Source organism: Sceloporus occidentalis, unplaced genomic scaffold (assembly GCF_023333645.1).
Source record: "Sceloporus occidentalis isolate IW3139 unplaced genomic scaffold, rSceOcc1.0.p SCAF_6, whole genome shotgun sequence".
NCBI classification, from domain to species: Eukaryota; Metazoa; Chordata; class Lepidosauria; order Squamata; family Phrynosomatidae; genus Sceloporus; species Sceloporus occidentalis.
In genome coordinates, this window is record NW_028316986.1 from 21,262,116 (window position 1) to 21,280,587 (window position 18,472).

At 41.7% G+C, this 18,472-nt stretch overlaps 1 pseudogene; it reads left to right on the forward strand.

Annotated features, from left to right (window-relative positions):
- LOC149310482 (uncharacterized) overlaps positions 1–17,826 on the forward strand; it is a 49,154-nt pseudogene extending 31,328 nt beyond the window's left edge.
- Positions 17,827–18,472: the final 646 nt, after the last annotated feature.

An 18,472-nucleotide genomic window follows, 5' to 3' on the forward strand; every position in this document is an offset into this window, starting at 1 on the left:
TTATATATATATATATATATATATATATGCCATTTACGAAGGAGTGGCAATCAAACAGTAAAGAATTAGAGGTTTGGCATACTGACTCCAGAGCCCTGGCTGAAACAAGAAAACAAGAGTCATGTCCATCAGAAAAATGACAAATCTGGATCTAATGTGAAAGAAAATATCTATGATTGCCCTCCTGACCCCTTTCCCATATGCCCTTCTTATGTGGCCCCAATGGTCCTTCATAGTACTTAGAACCATTAAAACTGATTACAATACATAAAACATTCCCAAGGGGGAAATTTAGAGGAAAGGCCCATTGTTGGGAGCCAAACATCATGAAGTGCTATGCAACTAGTCTGATGCTGGTTGTATCATTATTTATTCATTCAAAGCTTTTGTAGCCTTCATTTCAAGGTAAATCCCTCACAACAGCCAAACAAAGTGAGTACAGTTTATTAAAAATCTAAAGTACGTAAGAAAACCTTAAAATAATATTCCATACACCATTTATTTCTATCACAAATAACATATAAGATTCAAAGGCAGCCACAGATAAAGCACAGTGCAGTAATATGAATCAAATGCAGAGAGGAATGAATAAGACTCAGAATTTCCTGGATGTCTTTTCAGTTGTAAGTTGTAAGTAATACCAACAGCTGAGTAAGTGAGTACAGGATTACAAAACTGTAGGGAGGGGGACAAGGTATGTGATCAACCAGAATTTGGAAAAAAACTTTTTTGGGACTACATTGCCATAATTCCACACAGCCAGTATAGCCACTGGCCTGGGAAAACCTGGAAGTTGTAGTCCAAACAGTAATTTTTCCAACATCTGGATTAGCCTCCCATGTAATTTGGCCAGAAGTTCCTAACCTGATAAGCTCCAATATTCTCTGTATATTCAGGCATCAGTGCCCTCTTCAGGCACATAAAGGAATCAGGATGTGCTACTTCTATTCCCAAGAGGCAGACAGGATGAAGCCACTCACAACAAGGTCATAACAAGACCTTTCAAGGATAGCAAGGGTAGGGAAGCTGCTAAAGCTGTTCCCCAGGGTAACCAGAGGTCTTCTTTTCTCAGACATGTACATTTCAGCATTCTGTCCAGGAGGAATCCCCAAATGTCCCCCATTTTGAGCAGGCCTAAGTATGGATCCACATTTCTATTAGTGTTTTATTGGGTCATGTCTTCAATGTTTCTTGAATGTCCTACATTTTACAGTGCCTTGCTTTTCTTTGCAGTGAGGACATCTAGTCACCCTGGCTGTTCCCCCCTCCTAATCCTATAGCCTCCAATATTTCAAATATGTTGGCCATGACATTTGAGATCAAGGAGCATCAGAATGAGTTCAAGATGCCTGTGTAATCAAGTTATTATTGAGGAAGAACAGACAAGCTAGAAGAGGCTGCAGAAGCATGTGTTTTGTTTTGTTTTGCTTGAGTCTCTTGGGAACTCTGGACACTAAAGTGAGGATAGCCCATGCCATTGTATTCCCCATCACAATGTATGGATATAAAAGCTGGACAGTGAAGAAAGCCAATAGAGAGAAAACCAACTCATTTGAAATGTGGTGTTGGAGAAGAGTGCTGAAGATACCATGGACGACCAAGAAGACAAACAAATGGTTCTAGAACAGATCAAGCCTGAATTCCCCCGGGAAGCCAGGATGACCAAATTGAAGCTGTCATACTTTGGCCACATCATGAGAAAGCATGAATCATTAGAAAAGACAATGATGCTGGGAAAGGTAGAGGGCAGTAGAAAGACAGGAAGACCTCATGCCATATGTTTAGACTTGATCAGGGAGATCATGGGCCTGAGCCTGCAGGACCTGAGCAGGGCAGTCTTGGAGATGTCTCATCCACAGGGTTGCCACCAAGAGTCGAAGTCAACTTGAAAGCAACCAGAGGTGGGGTGTGTCTGCCCTCCAAATGTTGGGACAAGAACTCACAAAAGGCCTAAATAATATAGTAAATGGAATGATGGGAGTTGCAGTTCTGCAACATTTGGAGGGGTGTACAGTCCCCACCCTTAATCTATGAGAAGCATAGTCCCATACTGGCTCTTTCAGCATAGAACAAGTTCTGTTGAGTAAGTAATAGGCATACCTTCTGTCTATGTGGGCCCCTACAAAGCTTGGTTGGAATAACAGCTTGCCACTATTTTTAATGAAGATTTCTTTTGCTTGAACCACAGTCATAGAGAACAATACAGCATCTGCCCACATATAGCTAAATATATTATGGATCTGTTTGAACATGAATAAGCCAACCACATATCCGTCTGAGTGCAAACAGAAAAATGGATCACTGTTGTTTTCACACTTTGCAGTAAGCCAGTCCAAATAGTCTTGTAAAAGGGCTGGTTGAGTTCTTCAGAGTTTCTTATTTGTTACCCACACCAGCTCTAGACAGTGGTGAAGAAAGCTGTGGATTGCATTCCAAGAACATTTGGAGGGCTGCATTATGACCACCCTTGCTTACATGGCTAGAGGCTGCAGGCCATGCTCCTATTCATTTCAGTTCTTGCCAGACATTTTGTGGTGAGAAGTGGACTTATGAGGACAAAGAATCAGGAACAACAGTGGTCCTTCCTCTTAGTGAGGAACGTGATAGAACAAAGGCCGGGAAGGAGGGAGAAGGCTGTGGGGAGGCGGGGAGGGTGGCGCGGCCACGCGCAGGAGGCGCTGCCTCCACCTCACCTCCTCCGCCCCAGGCCTCGCTGTCCTCCTCTTCCTCTGCCTCCTCCGTGTGGCCATGTGCAGTGGAGGAGGAGGAGGGCAGCGAGGCCCCACGGGCCGCGGCCAACCCGGCTGCAACCGGGGTTGTTCCGGTTTTTGGCGGCACCCGGGACAGGAGGGCCCTGGTGCCGCCAAAACCGGGAAAATCCCGGTTGCATCCGGGATATGGCAACCCTAACAAATATTTATTGTCATCATCTTGCACATTCATTCTGTGGCATCTTTACTAAATTTAGTGCTGTTCACTGAAACTGAAACTTGATACAGACCTTATTGCCAAATCTGAGCTTTATTAAAAAGATAAAGCCCCCTGTGGTACAGATACCTCTTTGTGTAGGCTTTAGGGATACCAGAATATTCAGTTTTGAGCCAGACAAGAGCTTATGGCTGCTTTCCCAGATTTGGAGTGAATATTTCTTCATTATCCTGGACTTTTCTTCTGTTTCAGTCTATATGCCTGATATGGTAAATAATTATCTTAGTGGTCACTGAGAGTATTCCCTTGTTTTCTCTTTCTCCTGTGTTTTCCTCACTGTAATCTGCACATATGGTGCTAGCAGCAATGAAGAAACAGCAGTGATTTTTTTTCTCCTCCTTCTCTATCTTATTATTATTATTATTATTATTATTATTAACTATTGGCAGTGTTCTCTTTAACAATATAGCAGCTTGGCCTAAGAACTTCCTCTTATTTTCTATGAAACCAGAAGAAAGGACCTGAGCCGTTCCCACCTCATCTCTGGGGCTGAATAACGTATGGTGCATCTTGATAATGCAGTCATAAAGATCTGATACTGCTATGAGCATACTTCAGTCTAGAGGGCTTCTAACCTGGGTGGAAATGCCCCCCCCACCCCTGTTGTGCATTTGAGGGCATTCTGGAGCACCCTCTCTATTTTTGCCCCCTAAGGGCCTTTGGAGACCTCAGAAATGGGCCACACTTTAACAACCCTTCTTTAGGCCTTCTCTTACATTACTGGACTTCTGGCCATAGGCTTTCCTGGTGACAAGCTGATTTTGTACATTTGTCATATTCCCTTGAAGAAATGTTATATTAGAAATGCTTCAGGATTTTATTTTATTTTATTCATTTTTAGCTCTGTGTGGAGTGCTTTACTAGAATGCTGTGGCATCGGAGTCTGTCTCACAGAGGATTTGGGGTAATACGAAGTGCAACTGCAAAGTTACCATTGAATACGAACTTCAAAAGAAGTTGATAAAGACACTGAAATACAGTATTTAAATATTTTCTATATCTTGGCTCATTCATAAATCACAATGGAAACTGTGGTCCAGAGGAAGAGTAGGACTTAGAAGTGCGGTTTTGAAGGTATTAGATAAGATCGTCACTACATGGTCAGAATCATCCATTTCACAGTATTTCATATTTCCAGTTATGTAGACTCAAGTCAATTGGCACAAGTAAGACACAAGTCGCTTCAATGACTTGACTTGGCAAAAATGACACACTGACTAAACTTGACTTGTGACTTGTATATTTTTAGTGAATGACTTGCTAATGCCATTCAGTTGGAGCCGCAGGCAAGACCCCAGAGCACAAGCTGCATTTCTCAGAAGGGAGCAGCAAATGCATTAGGCAATGGGCCTGAGGCAGAAGGATCCTTCTGAAGCTTTTCAAAAGGTTTAGGAGGCTCCTTTGATGTGCAGGGGGGGACAGGCTGCCAAGCAGGCCTCAACCCGTCTCAAGCTCATTGCTCAACACATTTGCTACTCCCCTCCAATAAATGTGTCCTCCTCTTTTTTTCTGTTAAAAATTAGCTCCCAGACTTGAAACTTAATTTGAGACTTGACTTGAAAGTATCTTACAAGGACATAAGACTCAGCCTGAGACTTGAAAGTAGAGACTTGAGACTTGGACTAAAATACTTAAATTTCTATGTATGGCTGTGGCAGTTGGGCAATGGAAAAACAATCTGACAAGAAGAAAACAACTCGTTTGAAATGTGTTGCTAGATGAAGGTTCTATAGATACTATGGACTGCTAAAAGAAAAAAGAAAAAAAATTAATAGAGTCTCCCTCCCCTTCTGCCACTCCCTCTGGGACTGAAAGGGCATATGTGCTGGGTTCCCCCACATTTTTGAATTTCCTCCCCAGGAAATTGTATATGTATAGCCACATCATTGCTTATTTCTTAAAGGACATTTGAAAGCTCTAACCCCCAGCCTAATCATAATCCTACCATGTGGCTGCGGTTCCATGAGGAGGGACTTCTTGCAATGGATGGGTTGCATCTCACGCCAGTTGGAAGAAATGTTTTTGCCAACAGTCTCAAGAATTTGATCAGGAGGGCTTTAAATTGAGTTTCATGGGGGAGGGAGACAATATTAAGGAAGGCAAAAGGGCTGGACAAAATAAGCAAACTGACATAAACAAGACAAATAGTGCAAGGACCCAACAGTGGGAGGCAAAATTTTTTGCACAGGCAGCAAGTACTTGAGAGAAGATGAATGCCCAGGCTTTAAAGGGCCCTTATAGAGGAAAATCAGACTTTTTCTCTCAGTGCAGTTCACCCCAAGATTTGTCTTTTTATCTGAAGAAGAATAATTCCCTGAGACTTCAGTCAGGGCCCTAAGACCTAACAATGCTACTAACAGCTTATGTATCTACAACTGGTCTTCCAAATCTGCTTCATTCATTCCACTTCTGGTCATTAGACTTCTTTCTAATTATCATTTGGCTGAAGATGATAGGGGGGAAAAACTGTTGTATAATGTGTCAGCTAATATGGCACAACTAGCAAATGGTCTTTGGAACAGTTTCATTTTATATGCAAATTTACTTTCCTTCCTTCCAGTGAAAACAAAAACGTAACAGAGTAAATGATTCAGGGGTGTGTCATTATTCAAATATTCATGTATTCAAATATTCAGAACAAATGATGAACAGATTGACTCCTGAAAAGCAGACTGAAGACTCATCCAGATTGCCAATTGTGTCACATGGTGCCATAGAATTTAATGCTGTTTCTTGTTGTTTCCCCATCCAGTTTCCTGGATTTTTTAAAATAAAAACCTCAATAAAATGTCAGCACATTTCAGTTTTTGTTTGAGGGCATCTTCCTTGTGATGTGGGCTATGCCATTAGAAGTGGGTGTTACCAATTCATCACCTCTCCAGAATTGGACAGGTAAGAAAGAAGATAGGAAGAAAATCAATTCATTTGATATGTGGTGCTGTAGAAGAGTGTTGAGGATCCCATGGACAGCCAAAAGGACAAACAAATGGGTCTTAGAGCAGATCAAGCCATAAATCTCCCTGGAAGCCAAAATGAGAAAACTTAGGCTGTCATGCTGTGGACATATGAGAAGAGAGGACTCTGAAAAAACCCCAATAATGCGAGGAAATGTTGCGGGAAGTAGAACGAGAGAAAGGCCACATGCTAGATGGATGGACTCTATTAAGGAGGTCACAGGTATAAATTTGTAGTAACTAAGCAGATCAGTGGAGAACAGGGAGTCTTGGAGGTGTCCTATCCACAGGGTTGCCATGGGTTGAGATTGACTCAAGAGCAGTCACCAACAACAAAATAGGGGGTAAAGAAATAATACAGCTTTAGTAGACGATAGGAAGGCAGTCAAAGACTGAATGCTGGGATGGTGCTGCACCCGATGGAATCAAGAGGTTTGTAGTTTGGTAAGGCAAAAGAGCTCTTGGGCTGAGTACTCTAAATCCCTTTCCCTAAACTAGAAATCCTAGGATTCCACAGGATGGAACCATGACAGTTAAAGGGGAATCATAGTACCATAATTGTGTAGGGTGAAAGAGCCTCTTGTCTCTTAAAGCCAGTCCAAAATATGCTATTACCTGATGCAAAAGACAAGATGGTGCTCTCCTCCACTAATCTAAACAGAAACACTTTGGAGTTTATCACACTGGGACTAATTTTGGCATTAAAGAGAGATTAAAGCACATTTAAAGCACCCCGCAAGTAAAGTGAAAATGGTGACTAATTGCACAAATGATTATCATATACAATTGCACAAATAAGGTGATATTGGAAATGCATTGTTGCTGAAATCCCAAAAGTAAAAAGATGTGCATTAATGCTTCTTTGTGACCACTTTAATGGCAGATTTTCTGTGACGTCATGTGAAATTGTTTTGTGTAATTATGAGATTTTTCCAGGATATAGAAGCATAGAATCATAGATTCGTAGAGTTGGAAGAGATCGCAAGGGCCATCCAGTCCAACCCCCTGCCATGCAGGAAATCTAAATCAAAGCATCCCCGACAGATGGCCATCCAGCCTCTGTTTGAAGACCTCTAAGGAAGGAGACTCCACTACACTCCGAGGGAGATTGTTCCACTGTCGAACAGCCCTTACTGTCAGGAAGTTCCTCCTAATGTTGAGGTGGAATCTCTTTTCCTGGAGCTTGCATCCATTGTTCCTGGTCCAGTTCTCTGGAGCAGCAGAAAATAAGCTTGCTCCATCCTCAATATGACATCCCTTCAAATATTTAAACAGGGCTATCATATCACCTCTTAACCTTCTCTTCTCCAGGCTAAACATCCCCAGCTCCCTAAATCATTCCTCATAAGGCATGGTTTCCAGACCCTTCAGCATTTTAGTCACCCTCCTTGGACACGATCCAGTTTCTCAATGTCCTTTTTGAATTGTGGTGCCCAGAACTGGACACAATATTCCAGGTGGGGCCTGACCAAAGCAGAATAGAGTGGCACTATTACTTCCCTTGATCTAGACACTATACTTTTATTAATGCAACCTAAAATTGCATTGGCCTTGTTAGCTGCCGCATCGCACTCTTGACTCATGTTCAACTTGCGGTTTACTTGGACTCCCAGATCCCTTTCACATGTAGTTTCATTCAGCCAGGTGTCTCCCATCCTATATCTGTGCATTTTATTTTTCTGCCCTAAGTGCAGTACCTTACATTTCTCTATGTTGAATTTAATTTTGTTAGTGAAGTTGAAGGCTTTCATGGCCAGCATCTATAGTTTTTTGTGGTTTTTTTGGGTTATGTGGCCATGTTCTAGCAGATTTTATTCCTGATGTTTCGCCAGCATCTGTGGCTGACATCTTCAGAGAATGCTTGCTTGGAAAAAAGTGGGTATATATATACAAGTAGACTGTGTGAGCCTGGCCCAGCTTTCTAGTCTGTTCAGGTCATTCTGAATTTTGATCCTGTCCTCTGGAGTGTTAGCTATTCCTCCTAATTTGGTGTCATCTACAAATTTGATAAGTATGCCCCCAATTCTGTCATCCAAGGCATTGATAAAGATGTTGAATAGCACTGGCCCCAGGACAGAGCCCTTTAGGACCCCACTGGACACTTCTCTCCAGGATGAAAGGGAGCCATTGTTCAGCACCCTTTGGGTTCGGCCAGTCACCCAATTACAAATCCATGTAACAGTTACCTTGTCTAGCCCACATTTTACAAGCTTGTTTGCAAAAATGTCATGGGGAACCTTGTCAAAGACCTTACTGAAATCAAAATATACTATATCCACAGCATTCCCTTCATCTAACAATATGGTAATTTTATCGAAGAAAGAGATCAGATTTGTCTGGCATGAGTTGTTTCTCTGAAACCCGTGTTGACTTTTTGTGATTATGGAATTGTCTTCTAGATGTTCACAGATTCTCTGTTTAATAATCTGCTCCACAATCTTTCTTGGTATTGATGCCAGTCTAACTGGACAAAAATTGTTGGGGTCCTCTTTCCCCCCCTTTTTGAAGATGGGGACAATGTTTGCCCTCCTCCAGTCTGCTGGGACTTCTCCTGTTCTCCAGGAGTTCTCAAAGATTATTGCCAATGGCTCCGATATTACATTTGCCAGTTCTTTTAATACTTTTGGATGTAGTTCATCTGGTCCTGGAGACTTATATTCATTTAGATTAACCAGATATTCCTGTACTATCTCTTTACTTATTCTGTGCTGAAATTCCCCTATTCTGTCCTTAGTTCCATTTAAAGGGATGGCATCTCTCCTCTGAATGCCTGCCTTGAGTCTGTAATGGGCTGGATGAGGGGAAACAAACTCAAGCTGAATCCAGAGAAAACGGAGGTACTTGTGATAGGCACCCCAAGTCCAGACAGGGAAATTTGCCACCCAGTCCTGGACGGGGTCACACTTCCTCTAAAAGACAAAGTTTGCAGTTTGGGAGTCCTCCTGGACTCATCCCTACAGTTATCATCTCAGGTAGATGTGATGGCCAGGGGTGCTTGGTACCAGCTTCGGCTGATACGCCAACTGCGCCCCTGTCTGGACTGAAAGGACCTTGAAACTATAGTACACGCACTGGTAACCTCTCGTTTAGATTACTGTAATGCGCTCTACATGGGGCTACCTTTGTACCAAGTTCAGAAGCTTCAGCTAGTCCAAAATGCCACAGCCAGATTGGTCACTGGTACCTCAAGGTCAGACCACATAACACCTGTACTAAAATCCTTACACTGGCTGCCAGTTAGCTTCCGGGCCCAATACAAAGTGTTGGTGATCACCTTTAAAGCCATATATGGTTTGGGCCCGAGTTACTTAAGGGAACGCCTCTCCTGACATAATCCGCCCCACACTCTCAGAACATCTGGGAAGAACCTACTTGAACACCCCAAGGTGAGATTAACATCTACTCACCAGAGAGCATTCTTGGCTAGGGCCCCAACGATTTGGAACAACCTTCCAGAAGAGCTTCGACTCATTCCCACCTTGGACGCCTTCAAAAAGGTGCTGAAAACATACCTCTTCCGGCAAGCATACCCTCCTGATCTTTTATAGATTCAACAAGTTCGCTACCGCCCAATCAGGAGTCTACCTCAGGCTATGATAAATTTTTATATTGTACCAATTGTTTTTAGATGAGATATGTTTTATATTGTGAGTTTAAATAACTGTTATTAGTATCATTGTGTTTGTATAATTCTGTTGTAATCCCGCCTCGATCCATCAGGAGAGGCGGGACAATATAAATAAAACTTATTATTATTATTATTATTATTATTATTATCATTATTCTGCCGATCTCATTTATATGATAAACTCCTTTGTTTAGATTGGAAAATAAAAGTGGTAATTTATTGTTGTGTGCCTTCAAGTCATTTCCAATCTATGGTGACCCTAAGGGATTTTTGTGAAGTCTTCTTGGCAAGATTTGTTCAGAGGAAGTTTGCTATTGCACTTAAAACTACCACATCCCGATGTGTTTGGGCAGTATGAATGACTCTCAATAGTCAGATCTGATTAGGGCTTAACAAGTCTACTCCAAACCACAGAGCATCAGACCTTGGGAAAGTTACATTTTGGGACTAAAACTTCCAGTATCTCCAACCAGCATGGGGGAATCTAAAAAATAATTTTTCTAAGTTCAGTTTATCTCAGGTATCAAACCCCAAAGGACCTATTCCAGTGGTTCTCAGACTGTGGGGTGGGAACCTTGGGGGGGGGGGGGACACAAGAATTACTCAAAGGGAGAAGAAGGAAACTTGGTGCCCCTGATTCCTCCCCCTCTTCCCAATTTTTTATGTGTAAAATTTACACATGTGTTGAGTTAAATATGGAGTTTATTGAAATAAATCTGTTTTAATTTGAACAATGTTTTTTCCTTATAAAATGTTAACATGTAATGTGTGAATCAAAATATGCACACTAAACAAACAAAATATTTTTATTCATATACCACCTTGAGTAGGGGGCATGACATCCACATGTAGTTGTGAAAGGGCTCACAAGGGTGGAAAGTCTGAGAACCACTGACCTATGATATAACTGTAAGGAATTGTAAATACATAAAGGCTGCTTCACAGTACATCTGTATTTCTCTCTCTCTCTCTCTCTCTCTCTCTCTCTTTGTGTGTGTGTATGTCCAAAGATGTAGGAGATATATAAATTCTCTTCCCTCTTTTTTTGCCCTCATTTGCACAGCTATATGATGGAAAGGATAAGGACAGCCTACCTTACAGGGTTGCTGTAAGCATGAATAGAGAGAGAGAGAGGAGAAATCAAGAAGCACTTTGTATAGTTAATATGCAGTTTAAATGATTAATTATAAAGAAAGCCACTTTATATCAAGCTACATAATACATGAGGAGTGTAATGGCACATTTCATATTTAATAAATAAGGACATTGGTGCATTTTAAAGCTATCCGATACTGTTATCTGAAATCTCCTGCTTGCCCCATGAAAGAGCATTGGAATCCCTGGGAGTCTTGCTGCAAAATGTAGGTCACACTCACCTTGAAGTACTCTGGTCCTTTTTCATGGCTGATGAAGCCTTTGCAGCATTACTGAGAAATGACAGGCAAGAGGTTACTAGTAACTGGCATAGGTCTGTCGATTCCTGTAACAACAAATCTATTCTAGAACTGTTGTACCAAATTAATATTAAATGACTATGAGGCTGTGTGCCTTCAAGTTGTTTCCAACTTACGGTGACCCTAAAGTGAATCTATCATGAGGTTTTCTTGGCAAGATTTGTTGGGGGGGGGGGGGGGCTGCCTTTGCCCTTCTCTGAAGCTGAGAGTCTGTGACTTGCCCAAGATCACCCAGTAGGTTTCCATGCTTGAGCAGAGATTTGAACCCTGGTCTTCTGACTACACACTGGCCCTCCTTAGGCTTGCTAAATGAAATGTAGGGTCCCTATAATAGGAAACATTACTTAATAGTGTTAGTATATATATGTCTGCCAATGCAAGAGTATTTTAACATTGAGGCAGTTCTAGTACAGCTCCATTCTGCAGAGTTTTCTCCAATTCCTGAAGAATGTCTTCAATATAACAAATTTGCTCCTATGTTAGCATTCTGACAGGGTGGCTAGGGGATTCTGGGAGCTGTAGTGTAGAAATGTTGTTTTTTTCAGATTCTGCTTCAGAGGCTGTGTTCGCATTGCAAAATTAATCCACTTTGACATCACTTTACCTCCCTGGCTCAATGCTACAGAATTCTGGGAACTGTAATTTGTTCTGGCATGAGAGCTGTCTGACAAAGGCAACTAAATGTCTCCCAAAACTACAATTCCCATAGCACTGAACCATGGCAGTTAAAGTGGTGTCAAACTGGATTATTTCTGCAGTGCGGATGCAGCCAGGGACATGTTTTGGTGCTGATTCTTTAGCTGTGACCAGTGGAATTTCAGAGAATCCATCAGGAAAATGCTAATGGGCTTGATCTTTCATTTAAATGCCCACCATCCACTGAGGAGGTTGTCTACTTTACCCAACACAGTTTAAACTCGTCAGATATGTAAGTGACTTCACTGGGAATTTTACAGACATCCCTAACTGTGTATATATAATCCTATGTAGAAAACATAAATAAGCATTGTTAAATAATGGCCACAAGGTCAAAGAAAGCATCTGAGCTTTAATTAAAAATTAATTTGGTTTAATTTGTAACCAAATATTCTACTATGGAACATTCTAAGTTTTAACGTCTACCTTGAGTCTACTTGGACACTGTCTCATGCTGCCTAGAAATGTGGTCTTGTTCCCCATGGCCACACAGAGTGGCACGTCAGGCTGGGGGACAGTCACAGACTCATAGCCTCCAACATTTCACAGATGAAAAATGGGACATATGTGGCCAAGAAACATCAGAGTGTGGTCAAGATGGCAAAAGTAATTAGTGAGGAAGAATAGATGGGCTAGAAGAAGCTGCAGCAATTTGCTTTTGCCTGAGCCTACTGGGAATGGCAAGATTCTGCCTCCTCTTTTCTGTTCCCCTGTTGAGTTAATTGAGGACAAACTACCGTTTGGACTTTGATCTCAGTTTGCAGCAAGTGCAATAAGCTGAAGACAAAGGGGAGAGGAGAGAGAAACTGTGACATTTTAGAAGAAGCGGGAAAAGCGGGATGACAAAGGATAAATTGGGACTGTCCCTGCGAAATCAGGACTGTTGGGGGGTTTGCTGCCTCAGGTTTAAGAGTGACACTGAAGAGGAAGCACTTCCATCAGAATGAAGTTATCTTTCATTTCACATTTTCCTGTATTTTCCAGTGTGGTTCTCAGTTCAGAAAGGATACCAAAATGCATACAACATTTTTTAAAAAAATCATGCTTTACGAGAAAAGACTTACTGAAATTTGTATTTTGTGAGTAAATATATTCAGAAATGTCATTTAAAGCAGAAATGAGCAACTGTTGGAGGTAGGGGGGGTACACTGGCCCTTCACATGGAGGGCCACACTCCTGGCTGAGCTTCCATGCCTGAATAGTTTGTACTTGGGTTTTTTTAATGACCCCCAAAGGGCCCCATGCTCCCTAAAAAGCATGAAAGTCAATTTTCCTATGGGGTATGGCGACACTCGGAGAATGTATGTAAAAAGTCAGGGTAGGAGTGTAATGAGGCATATGTTATCTTAGGAGTCATTGAGACATAGCTTTTTTAGTGCAATGATGTGCATCATCTCACTCATGCATTCTGGGTTTGTTATTCACACTTTGGGACTGCAATAATCCACACTGATGCACATCTCTGCGAGTTCGTTTGCTCACACATGATGTGAATGCATTCAGAATCCCCTTTTTGCAATGCAGTGTTTTATTTCGTGTCTATTTACTTCAGATATTCACACTACTGATGATGCAGATCTTTTTAAAAAACATGGGGAAAACCCCAATATTGATTATCCTGGGTTAAGTGGGTTTTTGCCCCCCCCCCCCCCCCCCCACCATTTGAATTGAGTGTATTTGGGATGCATGTGAACAATGGAGATTTAACCTAGGTCCATCCTGTATTATTTTCAGTGTGAATAACCTCTTAGTATCCTTCCATATTTGATGGGACAATGTGCCCCTCCCCTCCCCGTCTATGGGAAATGTCTGCCATGAACTCAAGAAACTAAAACTTACTTTCTTACTGCAGAAATAATCCATTTTGAGACCACTTTAACTGCCATGGCTCCTAAGAAGAATTCTGTCCCCAATGAAATTTCCTTTTAGTCCCCAAGTAAAGTCCAGTCCACACTGCAGAAGTAATCCAGTTTGAGACTGCTTTAACTGCCCTGGCTCAATGCTACGGAATTCTGAGAACGGTAGTTTTGTGAGTCATTGAGTTTTCTCTGTCAGAGAGCTTTGGGGCCACAATAAACTACAATTCCTTGGATTCCCTGGCACTGAGCCAGGGCAGTTAAAGTGGTCTCAAACTGGATTATTTCTGTAGTGTGTCTTGGACCTGAGATATTTAAAATTCTTCACATCTAGGACTCTGCTGTGTTCACATTCCCTGGGTAACTTTGCTTGCCCCCTTTTCTTTGGTTGTGTAAACTGCATTTCTAAATGCTCAACTTGAAGTGGTAAGCCACCGCGACATTAGAAATTTGGGGAATGAAGGAAAATTTCATGTGGAGATCAGAATTCTAATGGAAAGGGAGTTTATTTTGCAATCTTGGTGGCTATACCCTTGAGATGAACCCTGGGTAGGCTCTGGGATCCTGAAACTTCATTGTTTTGTGTGGATTAAAAATATGGGTTGATACAGAAAATGAGATGGAACTCACGTGAAACTGACATGGACTAAAATAGATGGATCCTTCCATTGCTTGTGTCCATCTGATTCTCCAGTCTTCAGCTTCAGTAATACATGTTGTGTCCTGACAGAACATTTCCCTCCCTACTCCCTGCCATTGTGAAGGGAGACCTATATCCTTTCGCATCGCAGACCTTACCCATGGATCTTAATTACTAGTGTTGCATCTTCACCGCAGGGTTAAAATTAGTTCTCCAGGAGGGAAATAAGTCATTTCAATTTTTAAAAACTGAGAAGACAGTGACCTCAGGCTGCTGGAGAGATATACTCTACTTATAATTCTCTTGAGCCAAGAAAGGTCACTGAATATGTATTGCAACAGTGAGTCTTTTGACAGTCAAAGAATTTGACATGAAAAGGAAAGTCAGCCACCCAGCCTAGAAGGGGTTGTAATCCTGCACAGAGCTGAGCAGCTTGAATCCCATTGCTATCCGTATGGTTTGGATAGACATGTAGAAAAATGACTCATAAATATTTAATATTTAAAACATGTCAGTGGTGGTGATGATGATGATGAAAAATTATGATGTTGATCCTGATGATGAAGAAGATATATTAAAAGCAAACTCATTTTCTGATGCCACAATGGCACTAGCTTTGCATAACAGAGAGCAATCAGAAAGCTTGGGATGCCTATTCATTTACTATGATTATTTCAAGGAAAATGATAATATAGTACATCCTTGAGGTACATATGGGCTACCTTCACACTACAGAAATGATCCGTTTTGAGATCTCTTTAACTGTCATGGCTCCATGCTATGGAATTCTGGGAATGGTAGTTGCAACTACCATACCCAGAATTCCATAGCATGGAGGCATGTCCATTAAAGTGGTCTCAAAACCGATTATTTCTGCAGTGCAGCTGTAGTTATGGTAAATGTGTGCTGTGCTGCAACAGTTGGTCTGATATATGCACTATAAAACCAAATTTTATTATTCATAGCCTTGAATGATTGATTCTATTATTGATAGCACAGATGATATTATGTGGAGTTTTGACCCATGAACATTGCTTCTCGATGTATAATTGATTCTGTTTTGTTAATTGTTGGCTGCTGAGTTGTAATGTTGCCATTCTTTTTAAAAATTAGGATATTAAAATGTTATAATGTAGCAACCCCCACCCTCATTCTTTTAAAACAAATGCTTGGGAGAATCCTGGTATCTGCAGAAATAATAATGATAATTTAAAAAGAAAGCAAAACAAATCTATAGGAAAAAAAATGGATCCCACTTAAAAACAACAACACACAAACACACACACACACATAGCCTGAGCATATGGGGTGGACATGGCATTCTGCCACTATTGGATGGGGGAATAAAAACCACACCAAGGAAGGGCGGGAAAAGGGAGCATGGCTAGCTGGCTGGGCGCCCAAACAGCAACACTAAATTTCACATCATTTTGCAAACAGTGAAGAAATCTGATAGAAAGAGAACCATCTCATTTGAAATGTGGTGCTGGATGAGAGTTCTGGAGATACCATGGACTGCCTAAAAATACAAATAAATGGGTCGAAGAGCAAATCAATCCTGAACACCCCCCTAAAAGCCAAGGTGACTAAGCTGACACTGATGTACTTTGGACATGTCATGAGAAGACATACTCATAAAATACAAGAATGCTTGGTAAGGTAGAAGGCAGCAGAAAAAGATTAAGATAACATTGCAAGTGGATAGATTCAACCAAGGAGACCATGACCCTGAATCTGAAAGACCTGAGCAGGGCTCTTGATAAGAGGTCTCTTATTCAAAAGGTTGCCATAAGCCAAAGTTGACAACAGCATTTAACAATTACCACCTCCATCATCATCATCACTGGTAACTTTTAAGTCCAGCAAGCCATGTCTGATAACACTGACATCTCAGGATGCAGCCACACTGCAGAAATAATCCAGTTTGACACGACTTTAAATGACATGCATTAATGCTTTGGAATTCTGGGAATTGTAGTTTTGTGTGACGTTCAGTCTTTGCTGTCAGAGAGTTCTGGTGCTACAACAAGCTACAAATTCCAGAATTTCTGCAGTGTGGATGCAGCCTCAGTTATTTTTCTCAGTAGTATGCTTCATCCATCTTTTGAGAGCATCAGTAGTAAAGGGTGGCACCTCTCGTCAAACTCATAAGCCCCGCCCACTGACAGGTGCCCCGCCCCGGAAGTCCCGCCTTAACAGGAAGTCCCGCCTTAACCGGATATCCGGCCTCCTGCCGGAAGTCCCGCCCTCCCCGGATATCCGGCCTTCTGCCGGAAGTCCTGCCCTCCCCGGATATCCGGCCACGCCCCCCGCTTGTGGCCCCACCCCAGCATGAAACCCCGCCTGTAGGTGGAGCGTCTGAAGGGACTCATGTGACCATGATGATTCAAAAGGGCCAATCAGAAGACGGTTTTAGCAACGCTACAGGAAGCCTTTGGGCAAGCCCAGACATGTTCAGAGAAGACAACATGGAGGCCCCCACTACTTCTGCAAACTCTACAGAGCAAGAAACAGGGGATGTGAAGCCAAAAAGCAGAAAGCGTTATCCTAGCAATAGTTCAGATGATGGGCTTTCTACCTATGCTGACCTGGCTAGCGAAGAAGCTGATGAGATTTGCAAAGCATGGAACCGCCTGGTGGATGCCGTTTCAGCAGAACCAGCTGTAATGCAGGTAAAAAAGTGGGTTTTTTTTATTTTTAAAGGGTTTTGACTAGCCTTACAAAGTCGGCTCCCCACCTCTCCTCTAAAAAAAAAAAAAAAAGACTATTTTCTTTATATTTTAGCAACCTCAGGCCAGTAGCAGTTCTGCAGAGAAGTGTGCTGAAGCATGTGGAGGCAACACATTACCTATAGCTCTGTGGAGGTTTGCAAGCATTGGCTGGAATGATATTCCAGTAAGTCATCTTTTAGAAGGGGATTTTGGTATTAAGTGTGTGTGTTTTAAAAATGCATTTTAAAGGTAATCTATCTTTTTTCTTTTTTAGGATTTCGTCGAGATGTCTACAGCTCAACCTAGCCCTGTGGTCATGGCTAAAATTCTTGGACTAGATGTTCCAAAAGAACCATTAAATTTTTCTCCCAGAGAATTGAAAGTTCTCATGCGGTCAACAATCAGAGCTGTGTGTTATGGAATCATCACCCATTGTTTGCAGCAATATCGCTATGAATCCTGTGTTGGCTGTGTAATCTCTGCCCCTGCTCAAAATTCCCATGACTGTCTGTTGTGGTCAAAACGTTATCTGTGTAGAAAACTGAGCTGGTTATGTGGGCAAATAGATTTTAAAAACGTGTTACACGTATATATTCTTGTAGCTTACAGTTTCAATGGCCTATTGATAACAAATGAGACTGTAGACCAAATCTTGCAACTTGTAACTAAAGTAGAGAGATCTGAAAATTCACTGAAGGAATTAAATAACATTTTGAAACCCAGGGATAAGCCTATTTTGGAGCATGTGTTAAAAGTGATTAAAAATAGATCTTATAAAACATTTCTAACAACTATTAACAGACCATCTGATCCATAAAGACTGACTAGAAGTTTGTTTGAAAACTGTTGGCTGCTTTGATATTTTTTTAAAAATGTTTGTTAAAAGGTTATAAAATAAAAAAGAGTTTATTTTAAAAAGGTGTTTGTGATTTTCTTTTCAAAAAAGTGACTACTCTAGAGCTGGCTCATAATGAGTATTTACAATGGGGGGGGGGGGTATCAGTATTCATGCACCACTCAATCTCCCTAGAAAACATGAGGCTTTGGTGGTGTGGGGGATACAAAATGGAGGGGTGGAGGGTGGAGATGGCTCTTTAAATTAAACAATGAAGAGGGGGTGGGGGGAAGCCTTCTTACAGAAACCCTCCAAACTTCCTGACCCTCCTTAGCCTAAAAACAGAAATAAAGCAAAGGAGAGATTCTTACAATTAAGCTGTACAGCTACCTCTCCAACCCCCCCCCCCCCCACTTCAAACAAAAAGCAGAAATCAGGGTGGCTCTTAAATAATGTAGAGGGTTGAAAATCATTTTTTGCAACCCCCCAAGGCCCCCTCCCAATGTCTCCTAAACACAGAAACAAAAAGCATGGTTGAAGTTTTAAACAGACACTATATTTCCCTGGTGGGGCCCTCTGCAAAAAGTTTTTTAAAAAGAGAAAAGGGGAGGGGGGTGGCTTACCACATGGCTATGTGCCCTGCAACATGTACACCTTAGGGGTGGGGGGCCACCTTAGGGGGATGGAGGGACATAGATCCACCCCCAAGG